Genomic DNA, 10,247 nt, shown 5'->3' on the forward strand with positions numbered 1-10,247 from the left:
AAAAAAAAAAAAAAGTGTGTACCCAACAGCTAGTAAAAAATAAGCAACTAAAAGTGCAAATCACTAACCAGGCGGCAACCCAAGCCTACGCCCAGAACAAGTTGCAGGCCTTAATATAAAACTTCCAGACGAAAAAAGTGAAACGCACCCGGGTGACCCTTGTGAGGGATTTAATCTCTCCCTTTGTGAGAATCCTCAATTTTGGGCAGAACCTGGTGGCACCCCTATAATGGCTCTCATTAAGACCAAGAAAGATCCAGCGGGTGAAGGGAAAGAAGGCACCCCCAACTACAAGAAAAGCACCCCCTGGGATAATTACAATGAGGAAAGGCACCGGGAGGGATGGGGGCTAGTTAAGGAGCCCATCCCTCTTGCTAAATTGGTAGTGAAACAAAGCTTGTTCCCATAAAAAGGGATGGTTCAACAAAAAAAACATAATCAGGCCCAAACAAGCAGGCAAGCAACAAATAAAAAAAATAAAAAACAGGTTAAATTTCCTAAAAACATAATAGCCAAAAATAAAAAAAATGCAAACATAAAAAATTCAAATCCCTAAAATAATACTTAAAATAAAATCTAAGTTAAAGTGTCATTTTAAAAAATAAGCAAGTAATTAAAAAAAATTTACTCTACAAAAACTAAAAAAAATTAAGCAGTTAAACATTAGAAAAATATTTAAAAAAAATATTGGTTTCTTTGCAGCTATTCTAAAAAAAATGGGCCCTTTTCCAAAAAAAGTCTGTAAATAATCCAAGCAAAAAAACCTATCTAATTAAAATAATTTAACTATAAACAATTTAGTAATCAAATTTGCTAAAAAAAAACCATAAGGGGGTTCTATTAAAACTTACTGCCCGAAATGTATTTTTAAAAAATATAATTATATACAGCCATGTAAAAACAAAGCAATGTAAAAAAATGTGCATTTTCCCCAAAACATGTGCAACAAAAAAAATGCAAACATACCATGCTACTTAATTAAAGTTATATTAGGGCTCCAAAAAAGCCACAATAAGTTCTGTTTTCCTTTTCAAATCTCTGTATGTTTTAAAAGCAAAAATTAAAAGTAATCAAAACTCTGGTAAAAATTAATTGTGTCCCTTTTAAAACAAAGTCTCTAAGCTGCTAATGGCTTTAAATCTAAAAGCAAGCCAAAAAGCGTCTATATTAATGCAAATAACCTAACTAAAAAAAAATAAAAGCCATTAAAACCTGGCCTGCCTATAAAACACAAACAAATATAAAATAATTCCTCTATTTTGCCTGCAATCAGCAAGGGTATGTATATATATATATATATATAAAGCAATAATCTGCCACCCCCAAAGGGGTAAACACATGTTCTTTTTGTCTTTCAAAAAAAGCTAATAACTAAAAAGCAACCCCAAAATACCATAAATCTACTGTCACAATAAAAATTTTGTTTTGTGTTCTATGTTTTGTCTTGTCTTGTTGCTAGCACTGTTAGCTACCCCAGACCTCAAGCCAGTAAACTAAAAATGTATGTTGCAAAAGCTGGGAAAGGCAGCCCACACTCCGAATACCAAGTGGGTTGGTCCGTACCCCATTGTAAATCGCATCTCCCCAGTAGGGTACCAGCTTCAGCTAGCAGGCAAACTAAAAAGGCCACATGCCAATAAGCTCAAAATATGTTTCTCCCTAGGTTTCTGGTCATGGCGTCGTGGACCTCGGTTGTGGATCAACCACCTGCCTGGACCATCCAGGTTTCCATCTATCCATGGAATTATCTAAATAATTACAATTATGAGGAGGGAAAGTACCTCCAAAGGCTCTCCATGGTTCGAGCCACCAATAAGGCCCAAGGCCCAAGCCCCAGTGTGGCGTAAGGCTGAAGGGAAGGTGCCTTAAAGACAGTGAATAGTCCAAATAGACACAGCAATGCCACAGCAACATACCTGGTGGGTGTTCCCAAACCTCCCCTGGATCCCATGGGAACAAACCCTGTTCTTCCTGTGGTGGCCTGGAGCAAAATAAAAAGCCCTTTCGCAAGTAATAACAATCCCTGATCCCTGGACGCAATGTTGTTGTTGTAACCTCCTAAACCAAGCAAACAACATCCAAAACAGAAGCTAGGAAGGGCTATAACAGGACGACTAATAACTTAGGGAGTTTTTCGTCCAAACATCAGTTTCCCCAATAGGTGCATTTATGTTGTTCTTTTGCTTTTGCTTTGTTAACAGGACAAGGCAGTAATAGCGAGAGCCCGGGAACACCCTGAACAGGAGTGGTGGAACCACTCTTGCTGTTTCAGACCTGCAAAATTCTTCATTGTAATACAATGTATTTCTGGGTCTTTTCCAGGGGCGGCCCCTGGCCGAGAGCCCCAGGTCCCCTGGCTCTGCATGTCCCTCCCCAATTGCGTCCCAAACAAAATTAACCCAAAAAAGCTCCATACCCCGCCAGCAGCACCACACGGGACAACGTTACGTCCAATCGCCCCACCAGCGGTGGTGGCAAATTTTACCAGCAACCAAATGGAAGGCTCAATGCTAAATTCTCCTTAATGCCGCTTTGGAAGCTTTAGACATTTATTTGCCTCAAAAACACTTCCAACTCCCAGCCTTCCTTCCCAATTGTACCAGGGAAGGAAGGCAGGCTTGCCCTCCTTACCCAGATGTTGTCCCCCCCAAAAAAGGCAGACCCTAGTGATCGCCTTGTAAAATGGGGCTAATTCAGCGGTCAATATTTGGAATATTCAGCAGGGGCCCATGGAAAACAAGCTGTTGGGACAGTTGGAAAAGGCCATGGGGCTGGTCACAAGTGCAGATCTCACTCATGTTACAGTGGCCACCTCCGCCCTCAAACATACTGCCAAATTAGCCCTCCACACGCAGAACACCTTGCGGGAACTAATTAAAACCATAATTAAGGCCAAAAACCAACTAGCTTGGGATTCGGTGTGCTCCCAGCTCCAACAATATTTAACCCAGCAAGTCCGCAGCATCCAAAAGAATGTGCTCCATAAAGCCTGGCCTGAGAAAATTCACTTCCACTCAGGAATTCCCCGGAAGCAATGGCCTTTTCGCTATTTCTAAAGGCTCACTAACTAAAAATGCACGGGCATAGCTTGCTCCTTCACGGCCTTTGGTCCCATAAAAAAAGTGTGGGCCCCTGCTATTAAAATCCAACCAGGCCTTTTAAAAGGCTGCCTCTAAAAACTGGGTGGTCCACCGCAAAGTGTGAAAGGTGGTGCCCCGCCAATAACATGGCTAAGCAATATGTGCTAACTACATCTTCAAACTATCAGCACGTATAAATTGCAAAGGGCAACGCTTGGCAATTGTGGCCTATAAACCCCCTCAAATAATGTATAAAAAAAAAAAAGGTAATGTCCGGTCGCTTTTATAAGGTCGGTCAACACATCTGCTGAGAAGTGGAGGCATCAGAATATGCCCTCACTAAAGCTCCTGTGTTTACCAATACCTCTGCGTGTGTTGGGAGAACCACCTACCCCAGGGTGTCCCTCGATGTGCTGTTGCACCGAAAAATGTTGTGCCTGAGAGTGTATTGGCCCGTGGTTATGCAAAGTATGGTTAATATCTCTAATTATGTTGTGTTTAATTTTTCATAAATTACACCCAATGTTTTCCTCTTAACGCACACCCAAAAAACAACTAACTGTATTCCAGACAGATGCCTCTTCCTTTATGGTGTTGCAGCACACGTTTAATCTAAAAAAAGCTGCCTTTGTTACAGCCATCCGGATGGGGCATCTATGTCAACAAAAAAATGCGTTATGCTATGTTACTAATAAAGCCAAAAGCCACTACTAGTTAGTGTATGCAATTGTTGCTGCCCTAACCATTTTGTTTGTGCTATATTGCTATTTATATAAAAAAAAAATCAACAGTAACCCTAGCCACTGTGTCCAAGGGAGGATAAAAATCTAAGTGGTGACCCCGCACAACAAAAATGTTGATTCCGGGTCAAGGGGGGAAATGTCACACCCCAATGGCCCCCTCCCTCAGGGGGTCCCCTGGGAAGGCAGATCAGCATTGTATGTTGCTAACGCTGTTGCAAGCATCACAAAGCATTTTGGGAAGGGTTAAAGGTGTGAGTGTAAAGTGGAAGATTCTTTTGCAGGTTGCAAGAGGCTGAAGGGGGAGGAAGGGAGAAGAAAATGGGTTAACGCAACAATTCAGCTCAGCCTAAAAATAAAACTCCGGCTCCACTCCAAGGTCACTCCACTCAAACAAACTCTATACAGCCAAAAAGCCTAAAGCTGTACCAAAATCTTACCCAACCCCAGAAAAATAGGAAAACAGTAAAGGCCAGCAAGGTTAAAAACAACTGTCTCACGTCCCTGAAACTGGTGTGTTTTGGAAACGCTAAAAAGGCCACAAAAAGCCGGTTTAAAGTAGTACAAAAAGCACAGGAAACAAAGGTCCCTAAACAAAACGCCCTCAAAAGACCCCCAAACTTAAAACCCTCCTAAGAGCTAAAGCAAATCAAAAATCAACAGCGAACCCTGGACGACCTATGCACAGAACAGAACTTCCATCCACCTCTTCCCCCGTTCTTCGTACGTTACATCCAGGCTTGCCCAGCCCCGGGTAGTGCGTATGTGAGTATAAAAGTGGGCTTGGGGCACTAACGCTTTCTTTCTTCCTCTAAGTAATGTGGGGGACCCCCAGCACTTTCCACTATTATTTTATTAATAAAGCTTTAAAACTCAGTCACTTGGTGTGCTCCGTCATCTCCTCCCCTAACAATCCTGCGGCCTCAGCCTAATCACCTGACACCTCAGGCAAATTGGTAACATAAATCTGTCACAGGGACGCCCTTAGCATAGCTCCTACTGATTCAATGCAGGAGAGCCTGAACTCACAGACAGGACCGGCTCAGGGCACATCCATTTGTTTGCTCACAGAAGTCACTGTTTTTGTTTCCTTCCCATTTTCTCTGCTTGTCACTCCCTCTGGGTTTCTGTGAGGGTTCATGCCCCTTGATACAGGGCAGTATGGCCTAATGGCCGGAGTCCATAGAGTCACCCCGGATTGCAGGCAGTTCGGCCTAATGGCCGGAGTCCATAGAGTCGCCCCATCCTCTGGCCCTAACCGCAGTGTAGGACCTTGCCACTGGCTCAGCGGGGGGGGGGGGGGGGGGGGGGGGGGGGGGAGGGTCCTACCAAAACACGCTGAGGCTTGCTGGGGACAAGGTACCACTCTGTCCCCTCCGCCCCCCAAGGTCGCTTCCTACCGGCTTGAGTGTCGAGGTCTCCCACGAGTCTCTAGGTTCCCTGCGGGCCTCCAAGTCAGTCGCCTCTCCGGGTTCCTCCCATAGTAGGGCTTCCAGCCGGCCTGGAGAGGCTTCAGTCCCCTGTGCCTCCACGGGCGATGGCTGGTCCTCCGCAGGAGCTTCCCAGTCAGGTCCTTCCCCTGCGGCCGCCAGCCCAGACTGAGCTGGGCTCCCTCCTTTTATACTCCCAGAGCATTTGGAGCATGCCCAGTACAGACGGGGCGGGACTTCCGCCGTCAGTGCTACCGGCCTGACGCTGCTGGAGCTGGTGCGGGGTGTTGCTGCCCCATCACACACCCTCCCACTTAAGAAGGATCTTCCGGGTTGGTCCGCCTCCTCCTCCCCCTCACTCTGTCTAGAGAAGAAATCTGCGTTAGTGTGGGCCTTACCTGGGCGATGAAACACGCGGAAGTCATAGGGTTGGAGGGAGAGGTACCATCGCATAATCTAGGGGTTTGTGTCCTTCATACTATGCATCCACCATAAGGGGGCATGGTCTGTGATCAACCTGAAGTTATTCCCCAGCAGATAATAATGTAGGGCATCAATGGCCCATCTCACTGCTAGGGCTTCTTTCTCTATTGTGGAATAATGTTGTTCTCGGGGGAACAGTTTACAACTTAGGTACAGTATTGGGTGCTCTTCCCCATCTAATTCCTGGAAGAGTACGGCCCCCAAGCCTGCCTCCAAGGCATCTGTTTGAAGTATAAATTCCTTTAAGAAGTCTGGGTGTTGCAGGACTGGTTCTTTCATGAGTCGTTCTTTCAGGGTTTCGAAGGCTTCCTTGCACTGTTCCGACCACTGCACTTGTCGAGGCTGCGAGTTCTTTGTAAAGTCCGATGGGGTGCAGCAATGGATGTGAAATCTGTCATGAAGCGGCGATAATATCCGGCTAGGCCCAAAAACTGGCACACCTGCTTCTTCGTCTTGGGGACGGGTACATCTAGGAAGGCTTGTACCTTGCTGATTAGGGGTGTCAGTTCCCCCCCACACCACCGTATATCCAAGATAGGTTACCTCTTCTTGCCCGAGGTGGCACTTTGCCGGGTTAGCTGTGAGGCCGGCTGTCCTGAGGGCCTGCAACACCCCAGCCAGGTGGCGTAGGTGTTTCTCCCAGTTGTTGCTGTAGACAACGATGTCATCTATATACGCCGCCGCGTACTGTTCGTGGGTTTGTAAGAGCTTATTCATCAGCCACTGGGACATAGCGGCGGCCCCGTGTAGCCCGAATGGCATGGTTATAAAGTGGAAGAGGCCGAAAGACATTGGGAAGGCCGTCTTCTCCCGGGAGTTTGGTGTGAGGGGGATCTGCCAGTATCCCTTGGTTAGGTCTAGGGTTGACAAGTACTTTGCTCACCCGAGCCGTTCTAGCAGTTCATCCACTCGCGGCATCGGGTATGCATCGAAGGGGGAGATGGCATTGGCCTTTCGGAAGTCGATACAAAAGTGAGCAGTCCTGTTGGGCTTCGGGACTAGGACGATGGGGCTGTGCCACTCACTCATCAATTCCTCCACGATCCCCATCTCCAGCATTGTATCCAGTTCCTGTCGGACCATGTCCCACTTTTTCCGGGGCAAGGTTCGGTGATGGTCTCTTACCCTCTGTCCAGGGGTGGTTGCGATATGATGGCTCATCAGGGCAGTCTGCCCTGGGCGGACAGAAAGGACCTCAGGGAAATCCTTTATCAATTGTTGTAGTTGCCCTCGCTGTGCTGTGGTGAGGCCCGCCCCGAACGCCACCGGCCTTGGGTCCAGGGGTCCCCGTACTAGGGGCCCAAGTTCTGTTTCCGGGGTCGACGGGCTGATGAGCAGGGCTTCCCTGGTCTTCCAGGCCTTCAGAAGGTTCACATGATAGACACGCGTCTCCCTCAGTTGCCCCGGTAGTCGGACCTCATAGTCTACTGGTCCAACCCGCCGGATTACCTCATAGGATCCCTGCCATTTGGCCAGAAGTTTTGATTCGGCTGAGGGCAACAAAAGCAACACCCGATCCCCTGGGGCGAAACTCTGCCCCTTAGTTCCTCGGTTATAGAGGCGTTCTTGGTTCGCTTGGGCCTGCGTCAGATTCTCCCGGGTGAACGCACCTAGTGTCTGGAGCCATTCCCAGAGCTGCAAGACATACTGTGTGGTCCCGAGGACTCGTGTCTCTTGGGCTTCCCACTCCTCCTTCAGGAGGTCCAGGATCCCCCTGGACTGCCTGCCGTACAAGAGTTCAAAGGGTGCGAACCCCGTCGACGCCTGGGATACCTCCCTTATGGCAAACAGCAGGGCTGGCAACAGAGTATCCCAATGCGTAGGGTCCTCCTCCACGAATTTCCGTAACATGGCCTTTAGGGTGCCATTGAAACGTTCCACTAGGCCGTCTGTCTGGGAATGGTAAACTGATGTCTGGAGCATTCGTATATGGAGGGGGCGGCACAGTTCAGCTATCAGTTTAGAGGACACATTTGTGCCTGGTCCATCAGTATTTCTGCCGGTATCCTGACCCTAGCAAAAATCTTCACCAGTTTGGTAGCGATCGCTGGCGCTGGCGCCGTCCACAGGGGCACGGCTTCAGGGTAACGTGTCATGTAATCCACGATCACTAGGATGAATCGGTTCTCCATCTTGCTTCTTTCAAGGGGGCCGACTAGGTCCATCCCAATCCGTTCAAAGGGTATGCCGACGACTGGCATAGGAATCAGGGGTGCCCGGGATACCCCTTTCGGTCCTGCCAGCTGGCATTCCAGGCGAGACACACAGTAGTCCCGAACCTCCCGGTGTATGCCAGGCCAGAAGAACCAGTGAGCTATCCTCTGGAGGGTCTTTTCCCATCCCAGATGCCCCGCCCAGGGGTTTGCATGGGATAGTTGGAGGAGGCTTTGTCGCAGCCTCCGGGGGACCAATAGCTGGTGGAACGTCTCCTGCGTCTGTGGCTCCTGTACCACCCGATATAGGTGATCCCGCCATATCTCAAAGTGGGGCCCCTGTGGGGGCCTCGGGGTCGGGCCTTCGTCAGAGCCAGGGCTGGCGGCCTGTTCGCAAGCCCTGCTTAGGGTTGGGACTTCCCTCTGTTCTTGCACAAAGTCTACGTCCCGTTCCAGGCCCGTTTGTGTGTCCTCCATCGAAAGGGGCCTTACGGGGGGGGGAGGGGAGGGGTGTCACGGGGATCTCCCCTGGCGCCAAGCCCCCCCTCCGGGGTCGACCCGTGGCGTGCATCCAAGCAGCCCTACTCGCGGTGTCCTAGTCCCTCCTGTCCGTGGGTCGGACAGTTGGTACCTTCGGAGGATCTCCCCAAAGCCTGGCCAGTCTGGTCCCAATACCACCGGGTAGGCTCACCTAGGGGCCATGCCCACACAGAGGCCCCCCTATCGATGGCCGACTTCTATCCTCACCCAGGCTGTGGGGTAGGGGCGGATGACCCCATGCACACATTGTAAGTGGATCTGGGTGTTAGAGAGTTTAAGGTCTGGGACCAGTCCCTCCTGCATGAGAGTCTGACTGCACCCTGAGTCCATGAGAGCATTCGTGAGGGTCCCCTTGATCCGGACAGGGACCACAAGCTTTCCCGGCCCTCTCTTTCGGGCCCTTCGTCCGGTGACCCAGGCTTGTCTGTAATTGCAGTCCATAAATGGGCAATCCCGCCGAAAATGCCCTTCTTGTCCACACTCCCAGAACCCCTCTCGGGCCTCGACGGGTCCAGGGCCTCGACCCAGAGGGCTCCCTCTCTCCCGTGGGTGTTGATCCTTTCGGGTCGGGGGCGGCCCTGTGCGTGGACTCGGGGCTAGGGGGCTTTGGTGGTATGAGGCAGCCTCTGGATGAGGGCTCCCGAGCCCCCGCCCCCTGGGGATTTCCTTTGCCTGGCCCACCCCTGTGACCGGAACTCCCTGCTGTCCGGGGTGGTGTCTGGGCCCCCTCGGCAGACACGTAGTCCTCCATCAAGGTCACCACTGCTGACAAGGTCACCGGGCGATGTCGGCGTACCCAGGCCCTTCCTCCCGGGGGTAGGATCTGGGTGAACTGCTCCAGCGCCACCATCTCCGCTACCTGGGGTCCGGTCAAGCCTTCCGGGTTCAACCACTTCCAACAGTGGTCCCGTATCCATTGGGCCACTGCCTGGAGTCGGGCCCCTGGGGGATACTGTTCTTTGCGGAGGCGCTGACGATAGTTCTCCGGGTCGGTATGGTCCAGTACGGCCGCCTTCACCCGGGGGTATTCCAGGGCCTCCCGGGGACCGAGACTATGGTAGGTGGCCTGGGCCTGTCCCATCAGATAGGGGGCTAGTAGGATGACCCAGGCTCCGGGGGCCACCTGGCAGCGGTCGCCGCCCATTCGAACGTTGGCGCCTCCGGGTCATCTTTGGGCCACATCTTAGTGAGGCGTAGTGGTAGTTCCCCCAAGTTCTCCCTGGGTCCGGCCCCCAGCAGGTATGGCAGCTGTGGATCCCGCCGGGCGGAATAGAGTGGCCATCTGCTGGACCAGGTGTTCTTGTTGAGCCTGTTGCTGGACCGCCAATTCCTGGAGGAGCTGCTGCTGCTGATCTTGATGCCAACAAAAACTGGGACCTAAAATGAAACAAACTTTCACAGTCAGACTCAGCTGTGTATTACTGCGCCTGCAGCACTGCACAGTGACACAGAGCCCTGAGACAGCCAGCAAAATCGAAGTAGAGGGAGCTGTGTGTGCCTAGACATTGGAAGGAGAATGCGTGGGTGTACTTCCAAGATGAAGTGTCTGGAACATACACACCAGATCAGTGACCATGTTACACACTTGAGATGTAATTGGCTCTATTAATAGAATCATAGAATATCAGGGTTGGAAGGGACCTCAGGAGGTCATCTGGTCCAACCCCCTGCTCAAAGCAGGACCAATCACCAACTAAATCATCCCAACCAGGGCTTTGTCAAGCCTGACCTTAAAAACCTCTAAGGAAGGAATGGGAGCAATGGGAGTTTTGCCCTAATGCAGGGGTCCCCAATGTGGTGCCTGCGGGCGCCACGGTGCCC

The 10,247-nt window shown here is 50.4% G+C and overlaps 1 pseudogene; it reads right to left on the bottom strand.

Annotated features, from left to right (window-relative positions):
- The window catches only part of LOC113408075, a 36,390-nt pseudogene extending 29,925 nt beyond the window's left edge, over positions 1-6,465 (bottom strand).
- Positions 6,466-10,247: the final 3,782 nt, after the last annotated feature.

The sequence above is a fragment of the Terrapene carolina genome, unplaced genomic scaffold, assembly GCF_002925995.2.
Source record: "Terrapene carolina triunguis isolate 2854851 unplaced genomic scaffold, T_m_triunguis-2.0 Scaffold740, whole genome shotgun sequence".
Lineage (NCBI taxonomy): Eukaryota > Metazoa > Chordata > Testudines > Emydidae > Terrapene > Terrapene triunguis.